The 21,205-nt window shown below is 48.2% G+C and overlaps 1 protein-coding gene across 2 annotated transcripts in view; it reads left to right on the forward strand.

Annotated features, from left to right (window-relative positions):
* Positions 1 to 21,205, forward strand: part of CLDN14 (claudin 14) — a 94,948-nt gene that overhangs the window by 14,203 nt on the left and 59,540 nt on the right. Inside the window, exon 1 of one of the 2 annotated variants that reach the window (XM_019730334.3) lies at positions 14,122 to 14,294. The exons of the other annotated variant lie outside the window; for it this stretch is intronic. The gene's annotated coding sequence lies outside the window, so the exon portion shown is untranslated. Of the gene's footprint in view, positions 1 to 14,121; positions 14,295 to 21,205 lie in introns of those variants that run through there. 2 annotated transcript variants of the gene reach the window in all.

The raw sequence follows: 21,205 nt of genomic DNA on the forward strand, positions 1-21,205 counted from the left end.
CACGTCTCTCTGCTCTGAGAACCGTAAACTGCAATTAGAAGGGCTGTAGCTGCCACTCCCCTCTGTCAGCCAGTAAATAAGGCAGCCACACTCCACATCAGGAAGTGAGGTACAGTAGCCCACCCCACCCCGGCTTCTCTGTGGTTTCAGTTACTTGCCATCAACCAGGGTCTGAAAATATTAAATGGAAAGTTCCAGAAATAAACAATTCATAAGTTTTAAATTGCGTGCTCGTCTGAGTAGCCGTCCTGCTCCATGCTGCCTGGGATGTGAAACGTCCCTTTGTCCGGCGTTTCCACACTGCGTTCGTCCCCACCCCCGCCTCCTCCAGTCACCTAGTAGGCCTCTCAGTTATCAGATCAACTGTTGGGGTATCACAGAGCTTGTGTTTAAGTAACCTAGCTTTGACTTAATAATGGCCACGCAGTCACTCACGTAACTCTTATTACAGTACATTGTTATAATCATTCTATTTTATTATTGTCAATCTCTTACTGTGCCTAAGCTACAAATTAAACTTTACCATCAGTACATGTGTATGTATAGGAAAAAATGTAATGGTTTGGTTCATATGTATACGGTTTGGTTCTAGCCACACTTTCAGGCAGCCAGTGAGGGTCTGGGAAAGTATCCCCCACAGATAAGGGGGGGCTACAGTAATGACATTACTCGCCATCCACCAGACTGCAAAATGCCCTTGCAGGAACTCTGCAATTTGGGGCTGATGTTTGTGGATTGACTTCTCTGGGGTTAAAACTGGAGATGCAGGATGGGAAATGATCAAAGCAAAACTTTTTGAGATCCTTTACCCGGAGGAAGTGCAGCCCAAGTCAGATTTACTGTGCAGAGTGAACTGTGGGTGTGTGTGCACCCAAGTAAACACACACACACACAGACACACACAGACACACACACACACACACACACACCAACCTACAGAAAAGCAGGGCAAGACTGGCCATGTGCGTCCACATTTGCTGTCTTGGAAGCTTCTTTTTTTTTTTTTTTATTAAATTTATTGAGGTGACAATTGTTAGTAAAATTACATAGATTTCAGGTGTACAATTCTGTATTACATCATCTATAAATCCCATTGTGTGTTCATCACCCAGAGTCAGTTCTCCAAGCTTCTGTTAACGCTAAAAACGCTAGGCGGGACCCACATGTCTTTGGAGATCGTCGTCACACACACCAACTGACCAGTCTTCACTTAAGAAAGAGAAACCGCCTGTAGCCCCTGGGGTTGTATTGTAATGAGCTCGCTTTCCAGACGGCCTGCAAAAGCTGCTCACAAATTCCACATCCATCCATCACGCCAGCAAGCCCCAGTGGGCTCCCACACTCCTTCGCTTTTACAAAACACTGGAAACGTTTGAGAAAACTTACGACCTTGGAACACGCTGTCTGTTTTCTTACAACTTAATGAGACTAAATCGTTGATAAATTCTGTTTTGAAGCCTAATAGCGCACCCTCGGGCGGGGCGCAGGCAGCCAAACCCAACTTTCCCCGGGACTGACTCCTGCGCTGAGAAGCGCGCACGCGCGGGGTCACCGCCCACAGCCCCTCCTCTGGTTTGTATTCTCCGGGGATTTCTAGCAAAGCCAAGGCGGTTTTTGCCTGTTGTCGTTTGGCAATTTGTTTAAAACCCTTCCTAATACATTCCAAATACTAGAAAAGCCGCTCGGAGTTCGGCAGAGCTGTTACACGCATTCTAGAAAAACAGACTGCTAGAATCCTCAGTTAGGTAGAGTTAGAGGTGTTCATTCATTCATTAGATAAATGTCCACGAGGGCCCCAGGAGCCCAGGAGATGTCAGAGAGGCTGACCTTTGCTCTCGGGGACCTGCAGTGCGCTGGGATGCCCACCAGATGAGGAAACAGTCCTGCAAACATGGAGTTTGGTGAAAAGCATTTGTGGCTGTGATTTGGGGGGAGGTTTCAGAATTGGAAGGGGTCATGGGAGACCTTTCAGATTTGGGGGATCCCTCCCAGGCTGCCTCAGGCCTCTCAGTGCTGTAGATGTGGGGCAGGATATATCCATGTTTATTAAGAGCCTTCAGGATGAGAATACATCCTGTGGGACCACTAGGCCTCCTCTGCCCCTCAGGAACTTAAAATATAGTTGGGGAGGTTGGACATCGGTAGGCCTGTACTACTGGAAACACTGTTATGTAAACCCCAGAATACCAGTTCCAACCTCAGATCTCAGGCTCGTCTCAGCTGTGTGACTTGGGGCAAGTTTCTTAACCTCTCTGTGCCTCACTATTCCCATTTAGGAAATGGCAATAATAATAATAGGTATTGTCTGTGGATGTTGTGAGTGAAGCACTCAGAACAAGGTAGGACTGATTCACACTGAGCACTTCTTGTGTGTGGTCATTTATGTTATTACTCTGGCCCTTTATCCACCTCTCTCTCTATCCCACGGGGCACCTCTAACCATGCATTGCAGCTCTTCATGCACAACTCCATCTTCAGGGCCAGGGTCTGTGCTGCTGGAGTACCAGGGACCAGGCAGCAATCAATGTTCCTTGAAGGGAGGAGGGAACAGGAACAAAACTGGAGGAGGTGGTGGGAGCCAGGAGGGCTTGGATGGATTGGTGTGGTCTGGCCACGTTACTTCATCCCTCTCAAGCACAGGAACTGGGGCAATCTGAGAATATCTCCCTCCAGGTGCTATTGACTGTGGCAGGATGCTGCCAGTGGCTCACCAGGGAGACCGGTGTCCCATCCATGTTGGGGAGAGTAACTGACCATGAAGGGGAGAGGTGTCCCAGTCACTCACCTCCCCTAAGTGCAGCCAAGCCTGGTCCTAGGAAGCTAAGGAGTCTCCAGAGTGGGCACAGGGCTCCGGGGAAAGTGGGGGCAGGAAATGGGGAGAAAAGGCTTTGGGGTGCTGGGGCTGGCTGTTGGGTACCCTGAACGCTGACTCAGGAGGGGCACCAAGCAGATATGTGCTGGAAGGCGCATTGGCTGGGCCGAAGACCCGCTCCCCCCAGGTGTCTGTGCACAGGAGGGGACCCCGCCTTGCTGGGGCTGCGGCCTCTGCTGTGCTCAAATGCATTGCCCTAGCTCCCTTCACCTTGGCCCTTGTACTTCCTAGTTCAGTAAACCAGGAGCCCATCAAAGCAAGAAGTAAGACCACAGCAGGTGCTGTCCGTTCCCTCGGTCACCTCGAAGTGAGTCCTCTCACTGGACAGGCTCCTCTGTGGGCACAGCGACCTTGTGATGCAATGCCTGTCACAGCTCAGCAGCCTCCAGAAGAACCGGTGCACATCCAGTCCCTACTGAAACAGTACCATTTGTCAGGCCTGTGCCCAGGGCTTGGCGTGTCTTACCTTACCAGCTCCTCAGGGCAAGACAGCTGACATGCTCCACCTAGAGATGAAGATAGGAGGGGCCTCTGCACCCCGAAAGCCCAGGCAGGTAAAGGCACTCAAACTCAGAGCAGCGATGAGGGTAAGCTTCCTCCTAGTGGAGAGAAGAGTTGTGGGCATTCCAATGCATTCATTCTAGAAAATGCAGAGAGCCTTTCCACTTCAACAAGGTGTTTTGTTTTCATTTTGTGTGATAGAGGTTCAAATTTACTTCATAAGTCAGTAAAAGCTAGTTTGGCCAAAAGTAGGGTTGATTTTTTGGCTCAGGTATGAGTCTTAATCCAGCTCAATCGTGGCCATCTCTGGAAAGTGAACATGAGAGCATTTGGGCAATAATTTCCAGCAAATGTCAGCAGGGACCCTCGTAGGGGGTACGGCCTCAGGTCAACACGTTTGGCGGTGAGTGTGAGCTAGTGACCCAAGGGCCCGAAAGTCCATCCATTCGACACAACCATCAGCTCCCCTTTGCACATGGGACCTCTTTTAACAAGGACAGGGCCTCGGAAAGTCCACTTGTCTATTCACATAGACAGTACAAACACACACATCTCTGCTTTCACTAGAACCATTCTTCTTATTATTTTTTAAGGCCACTGGATGTTTTGCTGCTGAGAAAAGCAACTGCCCGTCTCCATATCCTTTTTATGACTTGGGAGAAGTTTTCTTTTGAATGTTCAGAGGTACCTTCTAGTTTTCCTGCCTTTGGCTCGTGCCAGCGAGCTGCTTACAAGAATACCTCAGGACTCCGTGCCAACTCTGTACAACATAATCAGTTGCAAATGTTTCGGGGTGGATGACTGATGAACGTAGTAACTTTATCACGTCTCCCATTTTTTACCGTTCGCAAACTGTAGAAATCTCACATGAGACAACCTCCTCTCCTACTTCCTCCCCCCACCCAACAGTCCTTTCAAAATGCTGAAAACAGCAGCCAAGAAGGATGTCTGCGGCTGGGAGTGGCAGAGCTGACAGGGTCATGGTGGGCGCATCCCAGCCTACAAGAAAGTGTTGAACTGAGTTGCTGTCTGTTTCAGGGCTTCTAACAGCACGGGAGAACTTTCTGCGACACGATTTTTCTTTGCACATGAAAATTGGACCCCCTGGTGTGGTCCTGCAGCAACACTGGCTAAGGGATGGTGCCTGGGGCATCGGGGGTGTCCATGAGGGGTGATGGAGCGGGTTCAGAGATGCCTGGCCCCCAGGCTGTGTCTCAGACCCAGATCAGAAAAGCAGCTCCCTGACCGCTGTGACCCATCTCCTCCCTAAAGAATGTGCTGGCTGTAATCCAGCAGCGATCTGTGGGCCTCTACCCCGTGCCAGGCACCCAGTCCAAAGCAGGGAACAAAATGGTGATCAAGGTTTTGGGCTGAAGAGGGCAGTCAGATAAAGAACCTGGGCAGTAGAAAGACTGATAGTGCCAAGAAGGGGTTTAGGACCCAGTTCCACTGGCCAGCGCCTGCAAGGATGAGGCTCAGGGGACAAAGTTATCTGAGGGCCAACAGCCTATCTGTTTGGGGCCTCCTTCTTGCCAGCAGGGAGGCCCAGAGAATGCCATGGAGTTTCTGTGTTAGTTCCCTGGGACTGCTGTACCAAAGTACACAGACTGGGCGGCTTACAGGGCAGGAAGTGATTGTCTCCCAGTCTGGAAACTGGAAGTCCGAAATCACGGTGTGTTCAGGGCTGGCTCTTTCTGGAGGCTCTGAGGGAAAGTCCTTCCATGCCTCTCACGTAGCTTCTGGTGGCTGCAGCAACGCTTGGCTTTGGCTGGTAGATGCCTCGCTCCAGTCTCTGCCTCCATCTTCACCTGGTCTTCTTGCTCTGTCTTTGTGTGTCCCTGTCTCTCTATAGCCTTCTTCTGAGGACAATGTCATTTTGGATTAAGGGCCCATCCTACTCCAGTATGACCTCATCTTAACTAATTACAACCGCAAATAACCTATTTCCAAATAAGGTCACATTCTGAGCTTCTCCATGAACATGAATTTGGGGGGTGGGGTGTTTGGGAGCTGGAGCTGGTGTATTAAATTAAGAGCATGCAGACTGTGACCTGCTGCAGGAGGAGGCACAGCCACCCACACGGGTGGGCAGGGGGCTCCTCAGCATCCAAGCTGTCACTTTGGGGAAGTGAAAGCCCCAGGGCCATTTTGAGTGAAGGCGCAGTTTCCGTACATTCACACAAAGGAAGTCAAGTCACAAGGTTTGTTACTTACAGACCCCAGAAACAGGCACAGTGAGTGGGGGAAGGGCAGTCCTCCATCCCAGGTCAAGAGCAAGGAGATCAGGGCAGCAAACACCTATTACTTATAAAGTGGTTGGAGCCCAGGTCACTAACTTTTTACAGGCTCAGCTCTATCTAAGTGGTTATTTCAAAAGGTGCCTCGGGAAAAGCAAAGTGGGAACTTGTGGCAGGAATCCTAAGCTGAGTCCTTATCAAACTGTCCAGTGGGTGTGAACGGGGTGTCACACTGTCAGATGCCTGGGCAGTAACTCCGAGTAGCTATTTTCTCATCATTGGGGACACCGCCCACCACAGTCTCTGTAGGGAGCAGGTGGCACGTGCTGGTCTCTCGCGTAGCATGGTGGCTGTTGCTGACGTAAGGAAGCAAGCAGAGACAGAAAGAGAGGAGCAGGGACCTCTGCACAGGTTACCAAGAAGTGGAGAAGGCCAGGAATAAGGACCATGACCTGCGGACTGAAACTGAGAAGAACCAGGGGAGGTGGTCCAGGGCGCACGCAGTAGACAAACTTGGCAACGGGGGCAGCTCTGTATGAAGGACAGGGATGGGACAAGTGCTGGGCACACAAATGCAAGGGCCAACTTTGCAGATGCACCTGAGAAACCCCAACAGAGACGGGGATAGGGCACCCCTTTGATCTCTCTTGACAGGATGACTCAGCAAACCACTTACCTTAGGGCCGCTCAGTTTCTCCCTCAATGATTAAAACTCTGCCCTAAGGCACTCACGCTGAAAAAGTATAAAGCGAAGTCTGTACAATATCTCGTTCTGCACCAATGAAGAAAAAGTTTACTCAATCTTTTGGGTCCCCGTGAGAGTGGCCACGCCTCACTGAAATGGCAGCATGTCTTGGCTATCTTGGAGTCACTGTAAAATACTTGATATATTTTCAAAAGAAAAATACTTTAAATTCACTGAAATTTAAATATAGAATGGGGCCATGCAGGTCTTTGGGGCATTTCGAAAGACAATATTTTTAAATGAATCCAAATGCAGGGATGTCACCATTCCAAGAGGCAGCCCTCATGACTCCCAGTTCATTCATTGTTTCCACCATTCAATAGATACGGACATCACACCATCTAAGTTTCTGGTGCCGGGGCAGAACAGTGAGCAATGCAGACGAGGGTATCATTACAGCCTACAGTCCAGGAAGGTGAGAGATGTTAGAAAACCAGCAACATGCATGGCCTCTGGAGAGCCACCTCTGCTCGGGAGGAAAGTTAAGTATGGGGGAAGGGAACGTAGGTGCCATGAGGCCAGGGAGGGGTTGCATGAAGGAAGCTGGCCAGGACAGGGCTTCCTGAGATGGTGACTCGAGTGAAGACCTGAAGGAAGAGAGAAAGTTTTCTGATTCAAATCCGTCCCTGGCTCCAGCGTCCTTACCTGGGACAGGTGACTTCCTCTAGCGTCAGCAAGAGCCGGGAGCCCCACCCTGGTGTGATTAAAAGTGGCTGTGAGTGGCTGACTGGGGTTTCGGAAAATGGCCTCTCCTTTCCCAGCTTAGCCTGTGGCTGGGACAACCCCAGAAGCAATTCTCGCCCCACCTGCCCTTCCTCTGGGAAATATTCCAGAAGAGGTTTGGTCTCTAGAAAGCGAGTGAAGGAAAAATGTCATCCAGGGCCTCTGCAGGGGTCTCCCAGGGAGGCCCGCACACCTGCCAGTTGGGCCTCTGTGTCTCAAGGGCAGCTCCTCTTACCCGGGAGCCCACACGTAACTTCTCCTCATCAATTCACTTTTCAGCACCAAATACATCTTTCTCATTTTACAACATTTTCTTACACTTCTACCATTTTGGCTTCAACAAGAATTCTCGGTAGCTGAGGTATATGAGAGTGTGTGTGTGTGTGTGTGTGTGTGTGCGCGTGTGTGTGTGTGTTTAATGAACACCTGAAGGAGTATAAAAACCTCATTTGAAGAAAACTCCCTTTCTTTCCGTTCTCTACTTTTGCTCTTGCGGACAGAAATCATGGCAAGCTGGATAAGTTTTTGTTGTTGCTTTTTTAACTTACCAAAAATTAACCCTCTGGGCATGGTGACACAAGATAAAGTGGGAAGCCCATACTGTAGACATTTACTGAGCACCTTGATAACTGAGGCATTGTGCGTGGTGTGGGGATTAAGAGGGGAAAACCCCAGTCTTGCTCTCAGGGGCTCACAGCCTAGTTGAGCACCAGACATAACAAGGTCACCATCACCATCGCTTTGCAACTGGACTATGCCCAGGGCATTATGGGAGCCCAGAGAAGGGGCATCCAGTGCAGTCTGAGGTCACCACCGTTAGAGAAGGCAAGAACCCGTCACCTTGCTCACGTGTCATCTTGGAAGGGAGTTCCTCATGTTCCCCAGATCGTCCTGGACAATCTGAGCTCCTCCACCCCTGGGCTTCCACATCCCCTGACCAACCCCAGGGGGGCAATGAATTCATCACTGGAGCATCAGTGAGATCTGCTTTACTCTATCAGGACCAGGTAGGAGAGGGGAGAAACGGATGTGGAGGTGTGGTCAGGGTACTGATCCAGGTGTGTCCTCTGCCAGAGACCAGACCTGGCCACACGCAGGCCCCCACCCCTGGCGAAGTCACAGAAGATTCCAGGCTGCCCACGTCTCCTACATCTTGGAGGCCCCTTTGCTCCTCCCATCTTGTCTGCTCTCCCAGGAGTGCCTTGACCAGCTTTTGATGATGCACACCTCTGGGGCAGGACTATTTCTGTTACTCATTGGGTCCCTTAGTCAGCAGATACTTGTTGAGTTCCAAGTACGTACGAGGTGCTGCTCCACAGTCAAGCAAATAAACTAGACTCAGACCCTGCTCTCATGAAGCATAGAGATCCGTGAGGAGACAGCTGTTTATCACGCAATTACACAAACAATATGAAGATGCATCTCTCTAAGTGCTAGGAGAGGAAGGTCCCAATGACCTACCATGGCAGTCAAGGAGTGCTTCCTGGAGGAGGTGAACATGAGTAGACATTAACCAGGAAAGAGGGGAAGGAAGAGTGTGCCTGGGAGAGGGAACAGCATGTGCAAAGGCCCCGTGGTAGAGGAGAGCACGGTGAATATGAGGGACTCAAACAAGGCCTTGGGAGCTGGAGTTGAGAGGGCAGGGAGAACCTGGAGGAAGAGGAGGATGGAGAGGTGAGAGGGCCTGTGAGCCCACGCAGAGCAGCAGCCTTTGTGCTGGCCCATTGGAGAACTGTTGTCTTTGACAAAAGCAAGGGGCTCACCTTACTTCCAACACCATTTACAACTCACCATAGCTGTCTCCTCTGACAGATCAGGCCAAGCGCAACTGACTAGCCTGAGGCACGTGGCCACTGGCAGGCAGGGAAAGGACTCACCTCAAGGCCTGGGGCTGCTCCCTGCCCGCACTGCTGCCCTGTGAGGCTGCAGGCCGCCCCACCCCTCCCCGCCTGGCCCTGGGAGACCCACTCCCGGAGTTGAGGGCTCATTAGTGTCACAGGCTTGGCATGGGCACCATCTCGTTTACCTTCGCTCTCCCACAATTGATCCATCATGCGGGGACCAAACTGCCATCCCTCCACGTGTTTTTGATTCCCTTAATGGCCCCTGGGCTTTGCTGAGCTGCACTTGCGTCTGACAGGCTCACACAGGAAAGCGCTTTTGGAAGGTTCTTTCTGGTCTCCTTACACAACCATTTAAAACCTTTTTTTTTTTTTTAAGTAAGAATTTTGTGTTTTCTAATCCTTTGAAAATACGTCCTCCATGTTATTCAAATGTACTATTTCAAGCAGATAAGACATGCATACGCTGTAAAATATGAAAGATACAAACACGTACAGAGTAAAAAGTCTTTATCCTGCTTTGTCCTCCAGACCCCCTGTTCCCCGCCCCAGACACAACCCCTGCTAAGTAGTTTCTTCCTGGTGTTCTAGCATATGCACCATGAAAGAACTAGAAGCCTCCAAACCGGTGGGGTTTGGAATACTTTTCAACTTGAAAATGCGGGGTTTGCTCTATTCAAAGTTGATTTCCTAGGAATGTTCTAGCTTGAAAAATACTCCTTGTCACTTACTGTGAGGTTTTTCAGCCCCGGCATGATTGCTGTCTGAGGCCGGATCACTCTTTGCAGTGGGGGCCATCCTGTGGGTCCTAGAAGGCTGACCAGCATCCTTGACTCTATGTCAATGCCACACTGCCCCTCCCAGCTGTGACAACCAAAAATGTCTCCATATATTGCCAAGTGTCCTATGGGTGGTGTGTGTGTGTGTGTGTGTGTGTGTGTGTGTGTGTTGTGTGCAAAATCACCTCCAGATGAGAACCACTGATTTATTGTGGTTATTTAAAATGTACTCTCCCTCTCATTAGAAAAAGAATCTGGAGGACTTACAAAGATTCAAAACTCCAATAAGATTAAAAATAAACATTTACAGATTGGCTCAAAGTTGAAAATCATTAAGGTTGGTGATGGATATATGAGGGCTTATTATAGTATGTTTGCTATTTTATGTCCGTTTGACATTTTTTACAATACAAAGATAAATGTTTACATTATGTTTGAAATTTTTCATAATAAAAAGGATAAGTGCCTATGTTGAAGAAAGCGTGACAGAGGGCAAGGGAAGCAAAAGTGGTTAATTAGTAGACCTGAAACTCATGTGCTAAGATCTTGTCCATTTTGCTGGGGGTGGATTTGAATCGGAGATTCTTGCACTCAACCCAAAGATAGAACGAGACCAGTTAGAAGCATCAGTGTCTAGTGATGAAAAAATAAACCAGCTGCTCAGAATATGCCCAGCTCTTTCGAGCAATGAAATCTGAAAGAATTGTAGGGCAATTGTCCTGATGCAAAGCAGGGCACATACGGCTCCCCTGACGCGCTGAATCAGACTCGAGGATCCTGCCTCAGAATTGGTTTTCTTCACGAGTATTCTTTTGAAGTGGGTCAGTAACATATGACTACCGTGCAACTGAGTAAAAGTTGAAAACAAGGCACTCCCATATGCAGGTGTGGGGAGATCTGGATTAATCCGAGAATAAACTTCACAGTAGCTAGAGGTTAGACAGCCTCAGAAATATTATTTCTCTCCAAACTTTTAGGGAGTCCAAGGTTACAACCTCTGTCTATTTCCTGGAAGGAGGCTATTCAGGGGAACACATTTAGGCCAGCCCTGCTGGGTCTTGCTCTGGCAGCTGGTAAGAAGACTCAAGGGCTCCTGGAGAAACTGACCATCCTCAGTGAGGTCTCATGGGTAAGAAGAGTTAGAGATACCCCCTCCCAGCCCTCGTCCTCTCAGCCTCCTAACAGGGCTGGCTGGACATCTCCTGGGAACGTTCTAGCAGAAGCAAACTTGATCTTCAAAACTCCAAAATTTCAGGCCGTGATCATTTTAATTGGAAAACAAACTACTTGTTGCAATGATAAAACGGCCCAGTAAAGTACCCACAGAACTCCCAGCTTTTGTAAATGCAACGTCCCGTAGAGATATGAAGGCAGATACAGACATAGTTCACAAAAATACTTTGGCTAATTTTTTTCTGAGTATTTCAAAGAGGGAAAACAATGAGGATTGAATGATCCCAATCCTTGAAGACTTGGGCAACTTTAAGAGAAATGCAGGCACAAAGCACTCACCTATTTGGGGAAACTGTGTACCGGTGAGTTATTGAAGGTGACACATTTGTTGGTTGTCTTTGATCTTCTGGGGGTATAAAGGTCCTCCTGGGCTCTAAATATACTGCATTTACTGCTGAGACCAGGGAGCTGTGCCTCATTTCTGATGGAGAGTCATCTGTAACAAGCAGCCCCCCAAAGACTTGGGTACCCAGAGACTGCAGGCTCTTTACTCAACCAAAGACTGTGTCCCTGCCTCTACTTGGTCCCTCATTTCTACCTCTTCAACCTTAAAACTCCCAGACTCTTTAAAATACTATGTCTGAATCTCTACTTGTTCAAACTCAATCCTTAAGATTCCAAAATCCAAGTGACTCCCATTGCTCTGGTTTGAATGTACAAAGTGCAAACGTCCTGACAGAAAACAAAAGAGAGTCATAGCAGGCAAGAGGGTCCTGCCTCCTTCCTCTCTCTCCATAGGTTTAAGAAACGCCTCAAACCCCAAGGCCCCTGTACTGGTTTGAGGCTGGAGAGTTGTTTACTTTTCTTTCTTCTTTTTTAATGTTTTAAAAAAATTATTATTAGTTTCAGGGCTACAGAACAATGTCCTGGTTAGACATTTACACCCCTCACGAAGTGATAACCCCCCCACCCCAATCTACCACCCTTCTGACATCGTAAATAGCTGTTACAATTCCACTGACTCTACTCCCTATGCTGTATTCCACATCTTGTGACTTTTCAATAACCAAAAGCCACGCAAGCTTTTTTGCTTGACATCCACAAACACTCCTGCACTGTCCTGATGTTTACAATCCCTCCAGCAAGTAAAACGCAATTGGCACCCGCTGGAGCAGCAGCTACTAGGATTAATAGCAGAGAGCATTGTGGTTTTGTTATTAAGTTACTTTCAGCAATTAGTAAATTTATTGTCCTAATTGTTTTCACATGGCTGCTCAGTGCACATGTCTTCCTTCACTGATGTCCTTACAGCCTTGCTCCTGTCACCATATATCAGCGTGATCGCTGCCTATCTCTCCAAACTGTCCAGCCCCATCAAAAGCTGATTTGCAGTCAGGTCAGCAGGAAGGAGGAGTAGAGTTCATTCCAACATCCATGGCATATTTGGAGAAAACACGGGGAAATTTCGTTTTGGGTGTCTGAGAGTGCACTCTGTGGGGGAGGGAATAGCTGCCTGTGGTTGATGGACAAGACAGTCCCCAGCCTCAGATTTACTGCTCCTTCCAACTGCTCTTACTCCTCCAATGGGAAGTCAGGTGGTGGGGGCACGGGTGACTTTCTGGGGTCTGGGGGAACTTCGTTCTAGGCTCAGGGGCTAACATTTCTAGGGCACCCAGAATCCAGCCTGATCTGCTCTGTGGGTGAGTCTGGATGCCCAGGAGTCTTGGCTGTCCCTGCTTCTGCACGCAGGTGCTGGATTCTTTGGCACCCTTCGCTCAGGAAAAGGCTACTTTCCTCATCCTTAGTGCTGTGTCCTCTCAGAGTGGTGCGTGGCAATAGAGTGGGACCCAGGGCAGTGACCTGACCAGGGCATGGGGTTACCCTTGCCCGTCTCCCACTATTCCTGGGGGGCATCCACCACCCACCTGGCTAGCAGGCAGCATCCTTGTAATGGAAACCTGGTTGGCGGGAGCCAGGAGCTGGTGTGACTCTGTCTTCTCAAGTGTCACCCACTGGGTCCCCAAATTGAAACCCGGCCACTACTGTCCCAGCCAGAGCAGGTGTGGCTCAGCATAGCAGGCAGAATCGGTGACATAGGCCCTGGCTGGAGGAAACTTGGGGTCCCTTGGGTGGCTCAGTTTCTTCACCTAGTAAGTGGCCCCTATAATCATACATTCTTGTGCCCACTTTAGGAATCAACTAGAAATTTCGGCAAGAACAATGAGAAACACCAAAGTGCTTTCATGCATATTAAGTTATTTCTGACTTTACCACACAGTTGGAAAGGAGGAGGAAATATATATACTTATTATATACATTTACATACTTTTATATATTATATATTTGTTATATATATTACAGCACAGCATTTTAGAGTGGGGTTCTGGAGCCAACTGCTGGGGTTCAAGTACCAACTTGATCATTAGCTATGTGGCTTTGGGACCCATTGCCTCAGTTTCCTCTTTTGTAAAATGGGCACCCCATGCCATTAGGTTGTTTTGACAATGACACAAAGCCAGAGTGCTAAAGCCCTGGTCACAGCGCCATCAGCACATAATTGCATAGGGATTAAATTACAGTAAGAATCTTAACAGCTAGAGGAAACGGCATCTCTTGCACAACTTCGCCATCATTCTCCTTACCCTTTCCGGGTAATTGCTCTGATGGTCCCCACACACTGTTACTTTCTTATTGCTTGTCTCTGTCCCCCTCCCGGCCCCCACCCAAATGGAGGTTCCATGCAGAGCAGGCTCTTGTTTTGTTCACTGCTGTATCCTTTCCCTCCCTCCTTACAGCCCAGGCACATCGTAAATGCTCACTAACTATCTGTTGGGGGGGGAAATGAGTGAAGAAAAAGCAGAGAATGGCAGCGCAGTGTGTTCTTTGAGCACCTCCGTTTGGAAATTGGGGCCCCCTCCACCCCCAGAGGGCCGCCCCAGACCCAGCAGATGGGCCCCTCCGCCCTCCCATGGGTGGGTGGGTGGGGGTCACCGCCTGCTGGGATTTTCACATCTCTCCTGCCAGGCTGTACTAATTAATCCTGTTTTATGCGCAAGCACTTGAGCCTGAAATGGAGTATGTAAATATGTTCTCAGCCAGAAGGCCATGCATTTTGCGTGTGCAGGCCAGGGTGCCATTTCTGGAGAGGGCAGTACTCCCCAAGGCAGTGGCTGCTGTAGCCACAGGTCAGGTGTGGGCTGCGGGAGGGACCGGAACCCACTGTGGTAATTCCACCCCAACACGTCAATTATTCATCCTGTGCCTTTGCTGCGCTCTGCATGGCCACCTGCGGGCCACCAAGGCCCCAGCGCTCTGGGGCTGCTCCGGGGCTCAGCATGGCTTTCCAGGAGGGAAAGGGGCGTGCTGTGTCACAGCTACAGACCCATGAGTGGCCATGAACCAGTCTGAAGCCGCCCAGGAGGGGTGAGTTTGGGGTCAGGGGGTGGGGGAGCGTGACCTTATCCCACGCACCTCCAAGATGTTTCCCACTCAGGCAGCAGGGTTTCTTTTTACTCCCCAGCCTCGGGGACATTTAGAATGGAATCTTGTGCAGGCTAGCCCCAGGAGCCTACAGCACCTGGGGTCCCCAGTAAGTGGGTTGTGATGTAAGAGGGGGCTCCCTGGCTTTCTGTCACAGGGGGATCAGCTGATCAGAGGACAGAGAGAAAGGAGTTCATATGTCTGTTTACTTTCGCTGTGACATGAACACGTCCCGGATGCTCTGTTGTGTGAGGTTTGTTCTTCCAAGCAAGTGAAGTCAGACTTTTCCAGGCAGGAGGCGGCGGGTGTGTGAGGTTTATTAAAAATCTTAGAAAGTCTGCCACTAGCTCTCAAGTGTGTTCTTGTACCTGTGACTTTCATCGCAAGATCTTTCAAATCAGCTTTGGAAAAAAACAACGATCGAGGTAAATGTGTAGAACTTGATACGTGGTGAGCCCTCAGCAAATTCCAGACTGATTAACTGACCAACCAGGAGGAGGAAGGTGTCCTTCAGAAGAAGACAAACTGTCTGAACTCTTGACTTCCATGTTCTCTGCTCCAGTCTGCACACTCCTAGTGGTCCCTCTCTGCCCAACTGGCACCACATTTGTTTAAACCAGAAACCTAGACGCGCTCCCTTGGTGTCCCTTCTCTCCACCCCCCACACAAAACCCACTAGCAAAGCCTGTCAAATCTATTGGCAACATGTCCGTGGAATCTGTCCACTTCTGTTCCACTCCATGATCACTGTCCTAGTGTAAGGAAAGGAGGTGTCACTTACACTGCAGCAACAGCTTCCATTCTTGCCACTTGCAATCAACTTGCCTCAGAACCACCAGGGTGGTGTTTTAAAACCTAAGTCACTGCTTAAACGAGTCAGTGGCCTCCCATCTACTTAGAATAAACACAGCTACTTGTCCACCTATAAGGTCTGGCCGGTGTCACTTGTCCAGGCTTATCTTGGGTCATTCTCCTTTGATCTGACCTGGCCCCCCTCATGCAGCTTCTGCACCTGGGGCTCTCTTCTCCCAGCTCTCACCTGTGCTGCGAGATTTCAGAGCGTGGGGTTGCCCAGTGTCCAACACCAATGGGAGAGGGAAACACCACTCTTCAATGGCACCCCACTCATGTCCTTTCAAGAATAAATCAATTTGTAATTAGATGTATTTACATGCATGTGTATCAACTCACATATATTTGTTTGTTTGCTTCTATCATTGCCTGCATCTCCCACTAGACCTCAGACACCATGAATACAAAAACCTTGTCTGACTAATTCACAAATGTATGTTCTCATCTGGCACAGTGACTGGCACATAGTAGGTGCTCAACAAATGTTCTTGAATGAATAAGTGATTCAAAGCTCATTCTCGCCACCCCTTAAAGTAATGTGAGTAGCAACAGTGACTCTCCAGCCAACCGTTTGGAGTGGGGTCAACATAGTATGTCTAGCTCTGAATTCGTAGACGTGGGTCAGAGAAAGCATCCCTGGTCAGGCACGGGTGACAAGCACCCTCCGGGAGGTGGGTGGATCCGAGAAGGATCTGACTGGGACATTTGCAGTGGTGCTGGTGGTCAGATGACAGGGGCTTCCTACTGCTTTTATTTCTGTCCATAACTGGGTTTGGGTGACTATGGAAAGAAATGGGTTTGAATAGAGGTGGCTTCATGTTGAACCATTGCATTCATGTGCTTTGCTGGACCAGTGGAGAGGCAGCCAAATCTAGTCTCCCCAAGGGAGTGGGTGCACAAAGCCTGGAGGGAACTCAGCGGTTCCCTCTCCTACTGATGGTGGCCATTGGGCAGCACCAGCCCCTGCCCCTCCCTGCCATGCTGCTCCACGATCTACCCTACATACTGGGATGGGGCAAAATTGTGGTGACGGTTGCTTCCCTTTTTCTTGCTAAGTATTATGACTGTTCCCTGAACCCATGACCAGTTGCCGCAACCCTTTAAGTTGCTTGGGGTATACGTGGGGGTCCAGGAAATGATTTGTCATCAGGTTCACTATATCTTTGGTTGATCTGTAAGTGTTGGACTCTTGTATACCTCTGCCCAACCTACTGTGACAATTTTCAAACACACAGCAAAGATCAAAGAAGAGTGCAGTGAACGACTGGAGACTGTCAGCCTGAGTGTAGTGGCAGTTTACATTTTGCCATATTTGTTCTCTCTTTCTGCATGTATATAGTACATGGTAATATATGTATCTATGTATACACACATATGTTTTGTTTGTTTTTTCTTATCCATGTAAAGTAAATTGTGAATAATTATGACACTTCGTAATAAATGCTTTGTTGTCCGGAGGACATTCTCCTACATGCCCACAATGTCATTATCACACCTATTAAAATTGACGTCAACATCATTTACTATCCAGTCATATTAACATTTTCCCAGTTGCATCAAAAATGTCTCATATAGCTGTTCATCTTTCTTCTGGAACCAAGATTCAATCAAAGGTCAACATAATGGTTGTTGTGTCTCTTTCTCTCTTTCAGTCCAGAACAGTCTCCCAGCCTTCTTGTCTGGCTTTCGCTTTTGAACTGTCCAGTGCAGTTGTCTTATAGAAAGTCCCGTGTGCTGGATTAGTCCTGGGTGGGGATGTGGTTTGGGTTGAAAAATCTTCACAATCTTGTTTAATGTATGAGACTGTGCCTCTACCGGTGATGAGTTTCCCCCACATATGGTGCTATGCAGACGTACGTGCAAACAGTGTGCCCCTAAAAAGAATTTATGGCAGCTGACAATAAAAAAGAAATTCTGTTGAATAAAAGAAAACTGTTTTTTGACGTGTACGAGGATGGCAGATGGGATGGAGGGGACCAGTATGCCATAAACATAAATGAATGTGGTTAGTGTAACTAAGCAGGAGATTTAAATCTTTCGTTTTCTGGTTGCCAAAAGCAAAAATGAAAACAAAAACGTTTTAAAAGTCATCTTCAGGAAACATGAGCTTTACGCACACTAGATTTATGAAGTTAATTTGTCCCATGGACCCTTAGACAAATGACATCAAACAAAATAAGGAGCCCTTTAATAGCTTCATAAATGATTCAGGGACATTCTTTTCTTTTTCCTCCCTTCTTCCGCCTATCCTCTCGACCCCCGACTCCGGTTCAAGCCGTTGTTTCTCAGTCTAGTTGTGTAGGACACAGCTTGCTGGCTGTTGGTTGGCCGCCCATGGCAGCCCACAGCCCACGGCAGCCCAGCTCCAGGGAGAGCCGTTGTTCACAGTCTTAGCTGTAAAGGGCGCAGCTCACTGGCCCATGTGGGAATTGAACTGGTGACCTTGGCGTTAGAAGCACGGCGCTCCAAGCACCTGAGCCACCAGGCCAGCCCTGGGGACATCCTTCATTGAACTGCTTCTGTAATACCAAAAGTCCATGCCAAGGACATACTAAAATGTAGCACAGTGAAGTCATTGAGTCCACTCCGGGTAAGTGGATTTCTGCATCTAACCTGATACAGGCAGACAAGTGACATGCCCTGAGGATGCGTTGGATCGCCTGGCCCTAGCCCTTGTCCTCAGTTCCCCTGGATAGGTCCTCAGGAGCAGGCAGGTTCCAGCTGAACCCGGATCCCCGCCAGACTCTGGGGAGAACTAGAGTGCTGGCAAGGCTGGCCCAGAGATGAAGCTGAGAGAGCCTGAGCTGTGAGCCCCCAAGACAGACAGCAGCCGCCCAACACCCTGTGTGCAGACGTGGTCACGACTGGACCTGCAGACGCACCAAGATTTTCTGATAAATATTGTGCAGAATCAGAGCTCAGAACAGCACAGACGTGCTGCTTTCTTCCCTCCTCTGGAAAACGTTTAGAGAAGGCCTGAGAGTGAGGATGGATTTTTGTTCTCTCTGAGGAGGGAGGGCCTCAGTCCGGCTCACTTCAGGCCGTCCTGCCTCCACCTCCAGCCAGGCCACCGGAGTGGGTGGGCTGTGAAGTGTGCCCTTTGCAACCTGCATGGTTTAATATGTCTGTTCGAACTTTGGAAATTATCTGCCAAAAAACCAAAGTTCATGTTCTTTCAGATATCACTTGTCGATTATATGTTATATATGATGTCATAGAAATTTTTGGCAATAGAGAAAAGGACTCCTCATGATCCCACCATTCCTGAAAGCCAACTAAGTCACTTGCTCAGACGTTCCACAAACCCTCTATTCTCTGTCAACACACTGTTTATTCCCTTTGACAATAAAACTTGTGATTATACATGTATTATATTTAGATGCATATGTATAAACACATATCTACACTTATATTCCTTTCCAGTCTTTAAAGATATTTCTTTATATTTATTAACATAATTTGTATACAATTTTGTACCTTTTCTCACCTAATTTTGTATCGTGTGCTTTTTCCCAATACCCATAGTCTTTACAAAGTCATTTTTTAAAAATAGATAAGTGGTTTTGCATGGAATAGATGTACTGCAATTTAATTAACTGCTGCCCTGTTTTTAGACAAAGCCTATGATTTCACCCTCCTTTTCCTCCTACACAAATCACACGTCTGTGGCTGTAATTCAACAACAAGAGCACGGCTTGCTGCTACCCTTCCTGGTTTGCAATGGTTCAATGCTGCCATCACAGGGGAAAGGTGACTGCATTTCTTCTTGCTGTGGCTGTGAAAGATGCACCAGCTGCTCCAAAGCTTTGTCAAGTTATTGAAATGGAAGTGTTGGAGGAGGGACGAGGACATGGGCCATCACACAAATGAACCTAGAGCTGGGTAGCTTTGTGACAATGGGTCACCTAGGCTGGCCATGGCAGGTACATTAGAGGCTGCTGGCTCCTGGGATAGGGTGTTGAGCAGGGGTGGTCAGGCCTTGGCAGGGAAGGAAGCAGTCTGTGGGTCACATTGGTGGGACAGTGCTATGGGGATTCGGTCACCCCAGCCTCTCGCTGATGCATTTACACCTAAAGCACAATGTGTATGCACGTGGAAGAGTGACCTGGATGTTGTCTGGGGATCAGCCCCACTGGGAGACGTGGCCCTGGGAGTTGTCCGGAAGCCGTATGCTTCTGTCATCCTGTGCTTGGCAGCCTTTGAAGTGCAAGCTCTTGCTGCAGCTCCCACGGGGCTGTCCGAGGCTCCTTTCATAACTCTCCCATTCAGCCTTGTGTTGTCTCCATCCGCCTCCCCCACACGTCCCCCAGGATTCCTAAAAACGAAGGATTCTGTCTTTAAAAGGATTCATTTCCATTAACATAACATAAAATTGTTCATTTCAATGAATAGAATGGAATGTTTTTAGAAAAGAAACACTTCACCCAGTAAACTGAACTATCGCAATTTCTCTGTGTTGGGTTCCGACCCTGGGCTGCGTGTGCAGGTCAGGTCTTACCAATTTATTCCCATAGTACCGTTGCTGCGCTGGGTTCTGTCTCCTCTTTGTCTCTCTGGCTTGGTCTGACGATCCCCATGTTGGGACAGCGTCTACATAGTCATCATTTTTAAAGGCTCAGTGACAGGCCAGAGATGGGTGGGCCTTACTTACGTCTTCTCGTCCTGGACACTGAGTCCACGACCGTAAGCTGTGAGCATCAGCAAACACAGCCACAAAACATGGGTTTGAGTGGGTCATACCGAGGTGAACTGCACAGGAGCTCCCTCCCAACCCCATGGCAACAGAGCAGACCCCTCCCCACGCTAAATGTCCCCGACCCTCTCTGTCCAGCTGGACTCTGGCGCCCCCAGTTCCTTCTTCCCACACTTGCTGAGGGAAGGTGTGGCCAGATGTGCAGTCCCGCTTGAGCTCAGCCCTGCTTGATTACCCACCAGCCCCTCTAAATGGGTTTTCTGTACAATTGGTTGCTATGCTCTGAAATCTCAGACCATACTGAATCTACTTGTTTTATGGCTCAGAATTTCAGGAGCAGCTCCACAGATGTTAAACATGTGAGTCTCTTTGGGCTAGTAAAATAAACCTTAATCAAACAGGGGTGTCGTGACGCAAAGAGCTAGATAGCCCTTAATGCATTATGTCAATCACCAATACAGATGTTACAAGTTGAGTCATTTGGTAGCCTAGGAACTTTACAGTCAGTGAGCCAGCTGTGAATATTTAAGGGGGGAAAATCCTTTTTTCATTTCTACACAAATATATTTCTGACCATAACTTAAATATTTTCTTTAGTCTAAATACTGATTTCTCTTTCTCACCATATTCTCCAAAGAAGCCCTTACTTACTATCCTTTCTCAACTCCACCAAAATAGCTTTTGAGTGAGAGATCCTGCAAGACTTAGATTAGAATCTCACTTTTGAAATAAGTTTGAAGTACTTTTTTAAGGCTAGAATTCTATCCTCATGATAAAAGTCCCCGCTCCCCCTTTGTCGTGTAGCATTTCCTAAGGGCTCGGAAAGTCCCTGGTGCTCGGATGAGGACCTGAGGTGGGCTTATGTCAAGGTCACTTGGACCTGAGGTGGCTTCTGGGTTGCTAGTGTGCCACACTCAAGCATTGTTGTAATGGAGTGTCCCCTTTACAGAGAAAGTGGCTTTTGCGGTTGGGTGAATGAATTTTTTTGAAGAAAAAAAATATTTAATGTAGTTTTCATAGCATCCTGGAAAGCTTAAAGGCAACAATGACTTTTCCATGAATTATTTTACGTTCTTCCTGTGCCGATAAACAAAAAGACCATGAGAAACCCACGTTTCCTCACTTGTGAAAAGGAAAGAATTAGACTCAGTGAACTCTAGGTTTTATGGATCAGTAATTCTGTTTCTCCAGAATCCATTTGAATTTGAAATACCAAATCTAGATGTAGACAGACATAATGTAATATCGTTAAGTGCCACATGTTATAACGAAAAGTAAATAGATTATTGATTAAATTTAAAAAGATATA

Source organism: Rhinolophus sinicus, chromosome 17 (assembly GCF_057876585.1).
Source record: "Rhinolophus sinicus isolate RSI-liver-muscle chromosome 17, RSI-T2T, whole genome shotgun sequence".
Lineage (NCBI taxonomy): Eukaryota > Metazoa > Chordata > Mammalia > Chiroptera > Rhinolophidae > Rhinolophus > Rhinolophus sinicus.